Below are 17022 nucleotides of genomic sequence, written 5' to 3'. Positions count from 1 at the left end.
AGCATTAACAGCGTAATTTCGTTGCCTAATACGAACTGGACATTACAGTGATGTCGAAATCACTTTTCCTTCTCTGGAAAATGTGACCAAAATTCAGCTGAAGACTCGAAATTTCCTTACCAGTAAAGATTAGCTAATTGATCTAGTTCTTTAGGTATTTGGTAACAGACATATATGTTTCAACAATGAAATTACTTACAGCCAATATACAGCTCCTTGTTTTAGATTTATACAGAAATAATGGGCAAAGGATTACGTCCACAGGAAAGGTGTTGAACGTATTAAATCAGTTAAATAGGATGCAAATAGCACTGATCAGTGCCATGCCACATACTAGTTACAAGTGAAATCACGGACGTAGCTGAGGAGACGAACTTCGATGTGATCTGTTGACAGAAACCTAACAAACAAGGCAACATCTAAACATGACAGTTTGCAAATATGTAGTTTCAGTTCATTATCGAAATCGTTGCTGGTAATTTAAGGTAACTAATAGGTATTAATAGGTATCTGCGAAGCTTTATACACCAAAAAACTTGCCAGTTGACTTGTCGATCTATGAACGACGTAATTTTCAAAATATCTGCTCTGCTTGATTTCCTTAATGTGTTAGTTAGGTCGAAGAAACATGGAAATCAATAATGGTAATCTCACATGCAATTCGGAGCGCTCAGTCTCACAGGTCTGCCTTGGTAATGGTGCACTGAATCTCACCAGCAGATGTAGACCTTTCGTACAGGTTTTCTTTCACAATTTTGCAAGTTCGTTTTGGCATGTACAACTACATCTACATCTACATCTACATGGATACTCTGCAAAACACATTTACGTGCCTGGCAGAGGGTTCATCGAACCACCTTCACAATTTTATATTACTCCAATTTCGTATAGCGCACGAGAAGAATGAACACCTATATCTTTCCGTACGAGCTCTGATTTCTCTTATTTTATTGTGGTGATCGTTCCTCCTTTTGTAGGTCGGTGTCAACAAAATATTTTCGCATTCGGAGGAGAAAGTTGGTGACTGGAAATTTTGTGAGAAGATTGCGTCGCAAGAAAAAACGCCTTTCTTTTAATGATGTGCAGCCCAAATCCTGTATCATTTCTGTGACACTCTCTCCCATATTTCACGATATTACAAGACGTGCTGCCTTTCTTTGAACTTTTTCGATGTACTCCGTCAGTCCTATCTGGTAAGGATCCCACACCGCACAGCAGTATTCTAAAAGAGGACGAACAAGCGTAGTGTAGGCAGTCTCCTTAGTTGGTCTGTTACATTTTCTAAGTGTCCTGCCAATAAAACGCAGTCTTTGGTTAGCCTTCCCAAGAACATTTTCTATCTGTTCCTTCCAATTTAAATTGTTCGTAATTGCAATACCTAGATACTTAGTTGAATTTACGGCTTTTAGATTAGACTGATATATCGTGTAACCGAAGTTTAACTAGTTCCTTTTAGCACTCATGTGGATGACCTCACACTTTTCGTTATTTAGGGTCAACTGCCACTTTTCGCACCATTCCGATATCTTTTCTAAATCGTTTTGCAGTTTGTTTTGATAGTCTGATGACTTTATTAGCTGACCGGTGTGGCCGTACGGTTCTAGGCGCTTCAGTTTGGAACCGCGTGACCTATACGGTCGCAGGTTCGAATCGTGCCTCGGGCATGGATGTGTGTGATGTCCTTAGGTTAATTAGGTTTAAGTAGTTCTAAGTTCTAGGGAACTGATGACCACAGATATTAAGTCCCATAGTGCTCAGAGGCATTTTTTTGACTTTATTAGCCGATAAACGACAGCGTCATCTGCAAACAACCGAAGACAGCTGCTCAGATTGTCTCCCAAATCGTTTATATAGATAAGGAACAGCAAAGGGCGTTTAACACTACCTTGGGGAACGCCAGAAATCACTTCTGTTTTACACGATGACTTTCCGTCGATTACTACGAACTGTGACCTCTCTCAAAGGAAATCACAAATCCAGTCACATAACTGAAACGATATTCCATAAGCACGCAATTTCACTACGAGCCGCTTGTGTGGTACCGTGTCAAAAGACTTCCGGAAATCCAGAAATACGTAATCGATGTGAAACCCCTTGTCAATAGCACTCAGCACTTCATGTGAATAAAGAGCTAGTTGTGTTTCACAGGAACAACGTTTTCTAAACCCATGTTGACTGTGTGTCAATAGACCGTCTCCATCGAAGTAATTCATAATGTTCGAACACAATATATGTTCTAAAATCCTACTGCATATCGACGTTAACGATATGGGCCTGTAATTTAGTGGATTACTTCTACTACCTTTCTTGGTGTGACCTGTGCAACTTTCCCGTCTTTGGGTACGGATCTTTCGTCGAGCGAACAGTTGTATATGATCGTTAAGTATGAAGCTAATGCATCAGAATACTCCGAAAGGAACCTAATTGGTATACAGTCTGGACCAGAAGACTTGCTTTTATTAAGTGATTTAAGTTGCTTCACTAATGAGGATATTTACTTCTACGTTTCTCTTGTTGGCAGCTGTTCTCGATTCTAATTCTGGAAAATTATTTCGTCCTCTATTGTGAAGGCATTTCGGAAGGCTGTGTTTAGTGACTTTGCTTTGGCAACACTGTCTTCGATAGTGTATCCATTGCTATCGCGCAGAGAAAGCATTGATTGTTTCTTGCCGCTAACATACTTCACATACGACCAGAATCTCTTTGGATTTTCTGCCAGGTTTCGAGACAAAGTTTCGTTGTGGAAACTGTTATAACCATCTCGCATTGAAGTCCGCGCTAAATTTCGAGCTTCTGAAAAAGATCGCCAATCTTGGGGATTTTGCGTCTGTTTAAATTTGGCACGTTTGTTTCGTTGTTTCTGCAACAGTGTTCTAACCCGTTCTGTGTTCCAAGAAGGATCAGCTCCGTCGTTTGTTAATTTATTTGGTATGAATCTCTCAATTGCTGCCGATACTATTTCTTTGAATTAAACCACATCTGGTCTACACTTATATTATTAATTTGGAATGAGTGCAGATTGTCTCTCAGGAAGGCGTCAAGTGAATTTTTATCTGCTTTTTGAATAGGTATATTTTTCGCTTATTTTTCGAGGATTTGGGGGTTACAATATTCAATCTCGCTACGACAACCCTGTGTTCACTAATCCCTGAATCACTTTTGATGCTCGTTAGTAACTCAGGATTATTTGTTGCTAAGAGGTCAAGTGTGTTTTCACAACCGTTTACAATTCGCGTGGGCTCGTGAACTAACTGCTCGAAATAATTTTCAGAGAATGCCTTTAGCATAATTTCGGATGATATTTTATGCGTACCTCCGGATTTGAACACGTATTTTCGCCAACATATCGAGGGTAAATTAAAGTCACCACCAACTATTATCGTATGAGTCAGGTACGTGTTTGAAATCAAACTGAAGTTTTCTTTGAACCTTTCAGCGACTGTATCATCTGAATTGGGAGGTCGGCAAAAGGATCCAATTATTATTTTATTCCTGTTGCCAACAATGACCTCTGCTCATACTAACTCACAGGAGGTATCTACTTCAATTTCGCGACAAGTTAAATTACTGCTGACAGCAACAAACACCACCGCCAACCGTGTTTAGCCTATCGTTTCGGAACGCCGTTAAGTTCTTCGCAAAAATTTCGGCTGAGCTTATATCCGGCTTTAGCTATCTTTCAGTGCCTATAACGGTTTGAGCATCAGTGCTTTCTATTAGCGCTTTGAGCTATGGTACTTTCCCAACACAGCTACGACAATTTACAACTGTTATACCAGTGGTTCCTGTATCTACGTTCTTCCTGTGTTCAGCCTGCAACCCTTGTGACTGAAGTCCTTCTTATGTTTTCCCGAGACCCTCTAAACTAAAAACCAACCAGTCCACGACACACAGCCACCGATACCCGTGTAGCCGCCTCCTGCGTATAACGGACACATGATCCATTCAGCGGAACCCGATACCCAACCACCCTTTGGCGCAAGCCGAGGATTCTGCAGCCTATACGGTCGTAGAACCGTCTGAGCCTCTGATTCAGACCTTCCACTCGGCTCTGTACCAGAGGTCCGCAATCGGTCCTGTCGACTATCGACTTCGTGCAAAACATTGTTCCTTCTATATACACTCCTGGAAATGGAAAAAAGAACACATTGACACCGGTGTGTCAGACCCACCATACTTGCTCCGGACACTGCGAGAGGGCTGTACAAGCAATGATCACACGCACGGCACAGCGGACACACCAGGAACCGCGGTGTTGGCCGTCGAATGGCGCTAGCTGCGCAGCATTTGTGCACCGCCGCCGTCAGTGTCAGCCAGTTTGCCGTGGCATACGGAGCTCCATCGCAGTCTTTAACACTGGTAGCATGCCGCGACAGCGTGGACGTGACCCGTATGTGCAGTTGACGGACTTTGAGCGAGGGCGTATAGTGGGCATGCGGGAGGCCGGGTGGACGTACCGCCGAATTGCTCAACACGTGGGGCTTGAGGTCTCCACAGTACATCGATGTTGTCGCCAGTGGTCGGCGGAAGGTGCACGTGCCCGTCGACCTGGGACCGGACCGCAGCGACGCACGGATGCACGCCAAGACCGTAGGATCCTACGCAGTGCCGTAGGGGACCGCACCGCCACTTCCCAGCAAATTAGGGACACTGTTGCTCCTGGGGTATCGGCGAGGACCATTCGCAACCGTCTCCATGAAGCTGGGCTACGGTCCCGCACACCGTTAGGCCGTCTTCCGCTCACGCCCCAACATCGTGCAGCCCGCCTCCAGTGGTGTCGCGACAGGCGTGAATGGAGGGACGAATGGAGACGTGTCGTCTTCAGCGATGAGAGTCGCTTCTGCCTTGGTGCCAATGATGGTCGTATGCGTGTTTGGCGCCGTGCAGGTGAGCGCCACAATCAGGACTGCATACGACCGAGGCACACAGGGCCAACACCCGGCATCATGGTGTGGGGAGCGATCTCCTACACTGGCCGTACACCACTGGTGATCGTCGAGGGGACACTGAATAGTGCACGGTACATCCAAACCGTCATCGAACCCATCGTTCTACCATTCCTAGACCGGCAAGGGAACTTGCTGTTCCAACAGGACAATGCACGTCCGCATGTATCCCGTGCCACCCAACGTGCTCTAGAAGGTGTAAGTCAACTACCCTGGCCAGCAAGATCTCCGGATCTGTCCCCCATTGAGCATGTTTGGGACTGGATGAAGCGTCGTCTCACGCGGTCTGCACGTCCAGCACGAACGCTGGTCCAACTGAGGCGCCAGGTGGAAATGGCATGGCAAGCCGTTCCACAGGACTACATCCAGCATCTCTACGATCGTCTCCATGGGAGAATAGTAGCCTGCATTGCTGCGAAAGGTGGATATACACTGTACTAGTGCCGACATTGTGCATGCTCTGTTGCCTGTGTCTATGTGCCTGTGGTTCTGTCAGTGTGATCATGTGATGTATCTGACCCCAGGAATGTGTCAATAAAGTTTCCCCTTCCTGGGACAATGAATTCACGGTGTTCTTATTTCAATTTCCAGGAGTGTAATTCACATAAAGATTTTACTAAACGGAATCAGCTTTGCACACTGCTTAACCGTAAACATTTTATTTCTTTCATTTATTCAAAAAATTTACAGTATTTTCTTTGACAGTGAAAGCTATTACCGTATTTGTTTTGTTCAGGCAAGAAAGTAATGTGTTTTTGTTCTGGACTTTAATTAGCACAACAATCATCGTTCAAACCACAATTGACGAAATTGTAACAGTTATTTTTTGTATATTCTAATATTATCGAAATTTCTAATGCAAAGTCGCAGAAATTAACTAATAAATAACACGCAGTACCTCTTCATGAGAAATATGCGTTTCGATCCCATATCACTTTCTTTTTATTTTATCTTTGGAGGATTGAAAGCATTAACTGGATTCCACATTACGGTGAAACTCTGTAACCGGCAAAACTAGAGATGCTATTAGCAACCATGTACCGAAAAACACAAACAAAATCAATTCAGATTGCTCTGCATTGTTACCACTTAGCGATAAAGCAAAGGCAACTGCTAATTATTGTGGGTACTCAAAGATTTGCAGATTCAAGCGAATACTAAATGCGAAAAATCGTGTCAAAGAAACTGTCAATGGGAACGGAAAAATACTTTGCAAATTACAATCGCCATGTGCCGTGTTATTTCTTCACCGAACTGGCATCAATAAAGGCTGTGCATCCACCATGTTGCGCATGCGCTGTCTACCTCATATATGGAAGAGTTGTACATTCCTCCAGCCACCAGACGAACTAAGTACTTGGCAATTTTCAACATTTAAAAAAAAAATTTCCAGTGAGTCTTACAGGCTAACATTTTCACATTGTGTTTCTTTCGGTGTATTCTTCTTGATTAAAACATTTCAGGACAGATTTACAAATGTCGGATTGGACAGATACCCTCTCAATATAACCGACGTCAGCTTCAAGTCTTTGACATCATAATAACGTCCCTTATTTTTACCTCTATGTGCTTAAGCATCGCTTCATTCGAAAAGATTATCTCTGTCGCCTGAATGTTTATTTCACTATTAAATTTATATTTATTCGTTCCAGAAGTGATAGAAAATTCGTTTACATTTAGAAAAAAGACTTTTACTAAACTATCACGAATAAATTCAACTCGATCTGAATATTGTATTCATAATGAAACACCGATCTTATTGTTTCGTATCATTCCTTGCGAAACGCTTTAAATGACACTTCACTTCCAAAAATACTTCACTTATTCTGTTTGCAGATCAATAATTCATAAAATACTTCTTCCAATAGAATTGCAAAATCTTCAAAATTATTTACATCCACTCATTAAAACTTTATTTCATATGTATTACAGATATTGTTTAGTTTGTACATTGCTAGCTCTTTATTTAAACTGCTTTGGTGAAGATGTTTGGTACATTTGTCTCGAAGCAAGTGTACATTAAAAACCCCTTGATCGTGTCGATTACGTATTCGTTTTGTCATTTTCTTCCGTTCCGCAAAAAGATCTGTCCTGGAGATTACGAAGAAATGATCTGATCTTAAATGATGTCGTCTAAATTTATTCTTGTATCCATTACTTGACTCACCTGGTTATCATCTTATAAATTAACGACTTTTGTTAACGGACCGCAGTTGATCGTGATCGTATCTGAAAAAGTACTACATACACATTTTGATCCACTACTATTGAAAGCACACTGTTTCATATGTCATTATTATTAAAGTAGGTTCAGGCGAATTGTTTCAGGATCTCCTCTATGGAAAACGGCCTTCTAGTCAACGCCAATGTAGACGAGAGATGATAGCTGCGTCATGACAGGAAGACTGTTCCTTCCGTCACTGCCAAGCCCCACATTCGTATCATGAAAAGATTTTTTACAGTATTAAATCACAATACAAAATCTTTCCTTTTTTATTAATGTTATGAAACTTACTACTTAACGTGAGTGTATCGTGTGGAGGAGGATGATCGGTGGTACAGTCTATTAACCACCGTATCATCACACATCTGGAGCCAAAAACCTATGGAAATCTTTTTGGTACTTTCATGCAAAGCGGGATCTCTGGTGTATTGCGTCCCAAAGGTGGACAAACATGCTGTTAATCCGGTGGTCATAACATTGGCTCAGCCGTGAATTGATATCTATTAAATGCAGATGCAAGTAATCACCGGGTAATGATCGAAATGCTGAATACACAGTGCATATAATGTCATAAATAACAGTAAACAACATGTTTACGATTACGTGTAACGTTATATTACTTAATGACGAAATGAACGGTCGAGGTAGTCTGCAACGTGTTTTACGCGCAGAAAAGCAAAAATTCTCCAACGCTTCAGATTTGTAAGATTTGTTTAAGGTAGTAGCTCAGAACGGCGTAATATCTGATTGATGTCATAGTAATCTGACTGACAAATCCTTGAACTTGTTTACTACAGAAAACAAGAGAACTCACTTCGAATATGTTATGCCTCATTCTGACACGGCTGTAAATGTCCGCTACATTACCAGTGCTGCAGTTTCACGGTGACGCAGCGTTATGTTTTTTCACGGATGAGAGAAACATGAAGTGACCAGTTAATTTACTTTTTATCTGTGGAGACGTCGGTGGTTTTCAATGTCAACGGAACCCAAATCACATTCGTTGCATCTTAGGACTCAAGACATACAGGGTGTTCATTTAACTGTAGACAATGAAATGTCTCCAAAACTACTCATCAGATCAAAAAGAATTATAAATCCAATTTGTTTGTGTCGGAGGAGACATCCAACGATATCACATTTGACCCCCCCCCCCTCCCCCCCCCCCCCGAGCCCCGTGCGTGGGGGAAACTTTGAAATCTTCCGTGGGAACCCCCTTTTTTATTGCAGATTACCACTCTACCACAAAAAAAATGGTTCAAATGGCTCTGAGCACTATGGGACCCAACTGCTGTGGTCATAAGTCCCCTATAACTTAGAACTACTTAAACCTAACTAACCTAAGGACAGCACACAACACCCAGCCATCACGAGGCAGAGAAAATCCCTGACCCCGCCGGGAATCGAACCCGGGAACCCGGCCGTGGGAAGCGAGAACGCTACCGCACGACCACGAGATGCGGGCTACCACAAAACCTACATACGTTTTGTCTTAAGCATTTTCTTCGTTTCGCCACAGATGGCCCTGTAATGGGAGGAATAGAAATTGATACACAATCGTAATTTAAGACATGCTACTCAATGGCATTGAATATCCAATGGCACGTGTGATTCCACCTCCATGCTGCGAGGGTAGGATGGGCCAGTATTTCACAACTTCTAAGTGGAAACCCAATTTGCAATGCTTTGTTCCTCCGACATATCGGACAGGGGACTGCACGACGCATCATTGTAGCCGTTGCTTGAGGCGAATGCTACTCTACTTTTCCAATTAGGGTAAGTGTTCATATGCAGTTCCGTCAACTTCAATACAAGTAGTGATCCGCATTTCAAATTACTGTACACAATACAGAAGCATATCTGCGGGAATGACAGCACCGGGGTTTCTGATGCAGTCGACCACGTCCTCACGGCCTGTTGGTACTTCCTGGTATACTTTATTTTTTAAATAGCCCCACAGAAAGAAATCCGGCGACGTCAAATCCGGAGGCCTAGTGGGTCAATTAAAGCGGCCACCTCTGCGAGTCCATCGAACAGTGCAAATACGGTCTAATACTTCCTCTGCTTCAGTTGCGTAATGCACTGAGCAGCCATCACACTGAAACCACATAATTATGTTGTCGAAAGTCCAGGTCAACATCCTGCTGTAGCACCAGGAGTTCCTGTTCCAAAAACAACGTACTATCGATAAAATACGGGCCAATGAATTTGTTCTCCACGATGCCACACCATACGTTAACCACCCAAGGACATTGACGGTCAACTTTCCGTAACCAGTGGGGGTTGTGTAGATTCCAGTACTGCACGTTATTCTACTTAGCGCTACCATGGTTTGTGAATGTAGATTCATTGGAAAGTAGCACCTCGGCAAAGAACGTGCACTTGTTGACGTGCTCATTCACAAAACACTACGCGGCTATGGAAATCGAAATCGGAACTGGTACCACGATGGAAAAAATGTGTTGAGGATATTGGTCACTATGTAGAAAAGTAGGTAAAAGATGTAAGATCATTTGTGATTTTTATTGTTTTGTTAACGATTAAACTCTTCGGTAATAAATTGATTATGCTTTACTTCCCGATCTTGCCTCGTATTTTATATATGCATCCCGTTTTTCCTTATCAACTTTTGTTACATCCTCATTCCAAATTTTTGCGCCTTTTCTTTTCCTTATTTTTTTCTTTTCACCAAGAGCTTCTTCTGCTACTGTATGTACCACATTATGTAGATTTTGTCACTCTACTTCCATATTATCTTTAGTTTGTACATTGCTAGCTCTTTATTTAAACTGCTTTGGTGAAGATGTTTGGTACATTTGTCTCGAAGCAAGTGTACATTAAAAACCCCTTGATCGTGTCGATTACGTATTCGTTTTGTCATTTTCTTCCGTTCCGCAAAAAGATCTGTCCTGGAGATTACGAAGAAATGATCTGATCTTAAATGATGTCGTCTAAATTTATTCTTGTATCCATTACTTGACTCACCTGGTTATCATTTTCCAAAATGTAGTCAATTACTGATCTAAGACCTCTGCTGGCCGAGGTGCACTTATTGTATCTGCATCTCTTTTCTTGAAAAGTGAGTTTGATATTTTGAGATTATTGTAAGTGGAAAAATCTATTAGCAAAATGGTTCAAGTGGCTCTAAGGACTATGGGACTTAACATCTGAGGTCATCAGTCCCCTAGACTTAGAACTACTTAAACCTAACTAACCTAAGGACATCACACACATCCATGCCCGAGGCAGAATTCGAACCTGCGACCGTAGCAGCAGCGCGGTTCCGGACTGAAGCGCCTAGAACCGCGCGGCCACAGAAAACCAGTAATTTATTAGCGTTTTTCCATTTTCATTGCATACTGGTTTTAGAAAAGGCCCTATATTATTAGTTACTGGGATATTTCGTGTTTTGACATTGAAATTGCGCATGATAATAATCTGATCAATAGCACTGTATTTATTCAGACGCTTCTGTAGTTATTCATAGAAAGTTCTAGGCTCATCCTTTTTTTCCTTTTTTCCGGTGTGTATACGTTCGTAATGGTCGCATTGCTTCTTCTCAGCTTCAGTCTAACTGCATGTATTCTTTCGCTTATGTACGCCCAATCTTTGATCTCATTTTCCCAAGTGTTATACAGGAATAATGCTATGCCGTTGCTTGCCCCTTTTTTTGTTCAGCTCCACTATAACGCGTAATGTAATGTCCTACATATTTATTACCGCCCATTTTCAGTTTTGTTCCTGTTATTGCTACAGCATCGATATTCAGGTATTTTAGCACAATTCTAATTCCATGTCTTTATGTGAAATTTTTCTAACATTCCTGGCTGCGACTTTGATATATCCGCTGATCCATTCTGATTTGCCCTTTTTCATAGTTTCCTCATTAATCTTTGAGACCATTCTCTTTCCAATGCTCCTTGGGATACTAGTAGTACTGTGTGTTTTCCATGAATTGGTCAATAGCTTTCTGCTAGACCTCCTTTCTGGCACGACCAGGATTTTCTTTCGGCATTATGTCCTTTAGCCATTGCGTTCTGTTTATTTAAAGGCGTCGGAAAATTCGACTTTCATCCAGTCTTCTTGGAGGTGGGAATAGTGTTCGTTGGCAAAGCTGCCTGGAATTCTTTAAAGTCTGATTCATTCACTAATTTCAGAGGACATTTCACAGAGCTTTGATTCTGTACAGGAATCGGCAGCCTACAAAGACTTCTGGACCCTTTGCTGAAATTTGAATCTTGGAGATGTAGAAAAAGAAGATGAAAGACACTCTACGGTGTCGAAACCTAATACTGTTGGAGTCGAAAGAAACAATAGCTGGCCAAGGAATGTGGAGAACTACGCCTTGTCCAGAATCTCACCAATTGACCCTACCAGCAGCAATACTCCTGACAGCATAGTTCAGTGTATCACTGAAACGCAAAACCTCCCCACACTGTAAGGTGGAATTCCACGGGGAAACTGTTTCCAGATATCTCCATAAATTTTTTCTCTTTTTGTATATTCTTTAAAAATGGAATACTATATTTTGCTTGAGTCATGGTACTGTAATAGCTTTGTTCGCCCAGCAGACTCTTATTACCATTATAGGACATTGCATTTGTAGAACTATGTGTTTAGGATTACGTGCAATCCTTTTTCATAAAATGCGATAAAGTCGTAAAACTTGGAGTCTTGTATGAAGTCTAGGAACACAACTGAGTAACGGACAAATGATGTCACACCATAAGGCATAATAAGACTAAACAATCTCACATCACATTCACGTAATAATAGATTCCTCAGGATTCCCATCCTAAGGATGCTGAGCCATCTTTTGAGCAAAGTTTTTGATTGTTCATCCAATACCCATCTACTGCCGTGAAAACACTACATGTGAATGCAGAGCGTTACTCATCGTTCTTCCACACATTAGTTGCAGTCAGGAACACCTCAGGATATTTCTTTGTTGTATCCTGTAACCAACTGATTTACCTCTCTAACAGCAATGTTCAGAGACATCCTTATACATTTTTTCATCAGGCGACAAGCCCCAAAATTATAGGCGAGTACTATTGGATGATTGTAGCACGTATCCTTGCTACCTCACGAACTCATGCCACAGGTCAGAATTTAGACAGTGTTGCACTATCTAAAAGCCGGCCGCTTTGGCCGAGCGGTTCTAGGTGCTTCAGTCTGGAACCGCGCGACCGCTACGGTCGCAGACTCGAATCCTGCCTCGGGCATGGATGTGTGCGATGTCCTTAGGTTAGTTAGGCTTAAGTAGTTCTAAGTTCTAGGGGACTGATGACCTCAGATTTTAAGTCCCATGGTGCTCAGAGCCATTTGAAGCATTTGAACCACTATCTAAAAATCCATATGCAGAAGGGCGTTCTTGTGAACAGTGTTTCATATTCTTACAGAAACTAGTAGAAGCTATTATTAACTGTCCTATTAACATACGTCTGAAATCAAATAGTTGATGAGGTATACCTCATGTGAACTGTGTCCAGTATGGTCATCACTCAGTGGCGTATGCTATATACCTATTGACGCTCTATGCTGCTTTCTTATTCGTTGTATTTGTCTGACGTGAGTACTTAGTCCTCTGGCTGTCACGCTGTTGTTAGACTTAGCGTTTACATGTTCAGTTGCATACATATAATTCTCAAGTTGTGCTGGTTCGGAACGAGATTTGTATTTCCGTGAGATGTGAAGGTTGGAAACCGTAAAATGGAATGTGAGCAACGGAAACAGCGTAATGATGTCCAGTAATTCCATGAGGGAAACGGGAGACAGTATTTTGCTGTAGTTTAGCCTACACAGCTAATCAATGGAAAAGTGCAATGAACGCCATGTAACATCTTCAGTGCTGCAGTATATCTTCTTCTTTGAGAAATAGAGCTAAAAACATGAGTGGGAAGCAAACTGGGCGCTTCCTGTAGTACAAACGAACGGTTACCATAGAACAGATTGGCACATATCTCAACAAGTACGTGTTTTCAACCAGCACTATATCCTATAATAATACTCACTACGTTGTTATTGAATGAAAATTTTCCGCAGGTCAAGAATTTGTAACAACAGTATTTCATTTTATTTAGCAATAACTTAACTATGAGAGTAATGGCGCTCACCAAAGGCTAACTTAGTTTGCTGATAGTAAGGTCAGTCAGCTCTAATAACTTTCGTAGCATTTACCAATAGAAATGACGATCCCCAGATGTGCAGAAGTACACTACGTTTATTATTTAGGTATAAACATTACAGAGTTTAATATGTCAATACTCTGATTAAATTATGTATTACATATTTTTGGAAACCATTTTAATATTTTAGTTTGTTATTTTTATGTTAATTAAAGACTGCTGTTACTACTGCAGTGAAATTGTCTGTTTGTGACGCAATATTGCTACAGTTGATAAAACAATGAAAACAACGCTATGCGAATTGTAAGCCACATACGAACTACATCTAACAAAAACATTAAAACATAGCCAAATGCACCTTCATAATTATTCGTGAAAATAAATATGCTTTTAGCTGTCCCTTTCCATCGTGCAAGGTCAAATATAATGCTCACTTTTTGTAATGGATGTCGTCCTCCTTTAAATGTAGTACAGGCCAGGGCCTAGTTCTACGCAATACCTTAAAACAACGGGAATATTTATCATTTAACTTCCTGGTCCAGAGCTCCAGCTTTGCTAGAAGAAAAATTATTAAGTAATCTATGCTGATACTAATGCGCCTGTAAAAAAAATAATGTCAATTTTAAATGTACCGCATAATGGCGGCGGACTGCAGCGCTTTAGCGATGCTGTTTTCTCTCCGCTGCAGACAGTGCTGTAATTCTGAAAACTGGGATTATTTGATAAAGGTCTAACATTTCTACAAATAAAACTTAACTCGCACTTTAATTTATTATCTACTTTACACAGCTCAGAAAATTATATTTTATTGCACATCTGGATAAGCAGTGTACGTAATTACGCTTCAGAAGACAACCAGACAGAGAGAGGCCCCCCCCCCCCATCCCTAGAGAGAGACAGACAGAGAGAAAGAGAGAGAGAACTGTATAAGTAGGTTGAAAACCGCAGATAAACACTTATCAGTACAATAATATCTTTCATTTTTCAAATACATCATTATTGTCTTTGTTCTTTAAACTTTCATTTTTGTAATTGTTAGCATAAAACGCTATCTCAATGCATTTGATAGTCACACAAGCTTTTCTCATAGTTTTTCTACGTCTTACTTCACTTGCAAAAAGTATCATTATTACATATGGGTAAAAGGTCGCTATAAGAGGAAAACAATAACCATATTTTCACAGCACTCTTAACAGTTCGAAACACGTTGCATCAGCTATCTGCGATATTTGCAATCCCACTTGCGTTTGACGCAGTCTGACTCATCTCTATGATAACCGCTGTGTCTCGAGTTTCAAGATATAGGTACTTCAGGATTCACACGATACGTACAGAGTTCACGCAAAATAAGACCACTGAGTCACACCAGTGATAAAGCCGAGGTTGAAGTCCGCCACTGGCCCTGAGCTGGGAGAATCCGCGCAGAACGCTAACTCACGGTGGTACCGGCTCTGTGTGACCTTCATCCGCTATAAAACAGCCGCCCGTGCTGCTCGTTCTTAGTAGTCACTGGACGACGACTGGAAACACTGGCAGCAAGCAGGACCGTTCTGTTGACTGGCATTTCAGAACAATATCGCCGAGAAAACTCAGCAAGTGCAAAGTAAGTGAGACGAAGCACCGCACCGATACCGCCGTAAACTTTATCTCCTTCTTTCGTTATCGTCCATATTTGTATATGTTTTTGTGTTTGTATTACTGATTTTGTTGTTTCATGGCTAAAACCGTAATATCATTGTTCAAACAATATCAGAACATGGATAGGTGTTTTTATGTCGCAGCACAAGTTTATTATACGCTGAAAAGAAAACCTGGACATGTTGTGTTAAGTGCTATAGAGACTTCCCCACAGGACAGTAGCTTTTTCAATATTATAAACTGCGCTAGATGTCAGAATGTTTTTTACATGTGATTGTGATTAGGCGTGTTATTTAATGTATTGTTAATATACGTTAGTGGTTTTATTTCCTCTCAAACAAAACAGCAACTTTCAGAAACCCGTTAAGCAAAGCTTATTTTTGCGCTTTGTGCGCTTTGATACTTGTTGCTGTCGAAATATCAGATAACATGGGTCAAAGTGGATTAATAGTCATCGCATTTAGAATATTTACTCGATATGTTTTACGCAGAAGATAGGAAGATATCGAGGACGGTATGAAACTATCCTAAATACTGATGACTTTAAATAAAGCGGAGAATTTTCTGCAACTATCTTTCACAAGCTGCGACATCGTCGCGAAAAAACAGTGACCCGTATATGTAATAAGTTTCCTTTAATTTACGTCTATAGTCACAAACTTTTTGTTAACAGATTACGGGTTTCGGTCTTTAATGACCATCATCAGATCTGTTTCATGAAACAGATCTGATGATTGTCATTAAAGACCGAAACCGGTAATGTGTTAACAAAAAGTTTGTGACCATAGACGTAAATTAAAGGAAACTTATTCTGCAACTATATCTACAGTTATATTATTGTACACATCCTTCCGTAATTTTTGCAGTGCGCTGTATCATTTGAAGAAAAATTTTAATGTTTCAGTATATTTATTGATAAGTTAAAAGAGTGGATCGTACCAGGTAAGGCCCACCCTTGCTCATACTACGAGTATCTGTTGTGGAAAGTCTTGTAATCGTATCTTGAAGTGTTTGTGAAATATTAGGCGTTTCCGTGTTAGATGGGACATGAGTGGCATTGCGAACTGATAAGAGTTAGTAGGGCCAGTCCGAAATAAGGATATTATTATTGTTAGCAAGAAACTTCACAAACCATGGCTCTTGATTTCACACTCGTTTGCAAGGTAGTTCCTCATTGGCTTTTAATTTCCCTGTTCCTCACTAATAGAATTTTTGATACTCACTCTGACATCAAAGAGACATACTCTAGTTTTTTAAATGGGTCTTCGCTCTAGAGTATGTTCTGAACACACATGGCGAATTTTCGTTTTTTTCCGGACGGCAAAGTGAGTGTCAAGCCGACAACGTGTCATAGTTTTAATTTTAGATGTTTAGCTTTCATTTAAACCATAGATTTCTATGTCTGGTAGCTTCTCCATTATGCTGTATTTTATCATTGATTCATCCAAATACGAGGGTTACAACTTTAATAGTGGCAACTATTTATTTACAGCTCATACAAAATAGGTACTTGTTTGAAAGTTTTACTGACCTTCAAAGCATTGTGTACAACCCGTTGCCAGCGATGTGGAAGTCGTAGGATACTCTTAGCAGTGCTAGTTGTGTTGACAGTTCGAGCGGCGCCGTCTATTGCCCGACGAATTTGCAGCAGTTCTGAAGCAAATGCCGTGAAGTGTTTCCTTCGGTTTGGAAATCTAATTGAACTCACGAGGGCTTAAGTCAGGGGAGTGCAGTAAGTGGTATAGCACTTAGTAGCCCCATCGGTCAAACAAATCAGTAACAGCTTGCACTGTACGTGCTTGAGCATTGTCATGCAAAATGATGGTCAGATCCTGCAGAAAGTGTCATCGCTTCTGTCTCTATGCTGTTTATTTTTGGAACACAACCTACGACCAGCTTAGAGACAGAAGTGATGACGCTTTCTGCAGGACCTGACCATCATTTTGCAGGACAATGCTCAAGCACGTACAGTATAAGCTATTACTGATTTGTTTGACTGATGGGGCTGCTAAGTGCTACTACACTACCGTGTTTTAAGCCCTCGTGAGTTCAACTCGATTTCTAAATTTAAGGAACACTTCACGGC

At 41.0% G+C, this 17022-nt stretch overlaps 1 protein-coding gene across 4 annotated transcripts in view; it reads left to right on the top strand.

The window, feature by feature from the left end:
• The window catches only part of LOC126190918 (cytochrome P450 6k1-like), a 65356-nt gene that overhangs the window by 29359 nt on the left and 18975 nt on the right, over positions 1-17022 (top strand). Inside the window, exon 1 of one of the 4 annotated variants that reach the window (XM_049931548.1) lies at positions 14809-14901. The exons of the other annotated variants lie outside the window; for them this stretch is intronic. The gene's annotated coding sequence lies outside the window, so the exon portion shown is untranslated. Of the gene's footprint in view, positions 1-14808; positions 14902-17022 lie in introns of those variants that run through there. 4 annotated transcript variants of the gene reach the window in all.

The sequence above is a fragment of the Schistocerca cancellata genome, chromosome 6 (genome assembly GCF_023864275.1).
Source record: "Schistocerca cancellata isolate TAMUIC-IGC-003103 chromosome 6, iqSchCanc2.1, whole genome shotgun sequence".
Classification (NCBI taxonomy): domain Eukaryota; kingdom Metazoa; phylum Arthropoda; class Insecta; order Orthoptera; family Acrididae; genus Schistocerca; species Schistocerca cancellata.
Note: the sequence above shows the minus strand (reverse complement) of the source record. Positions and strands in the feature narration are given on the sequence as shown.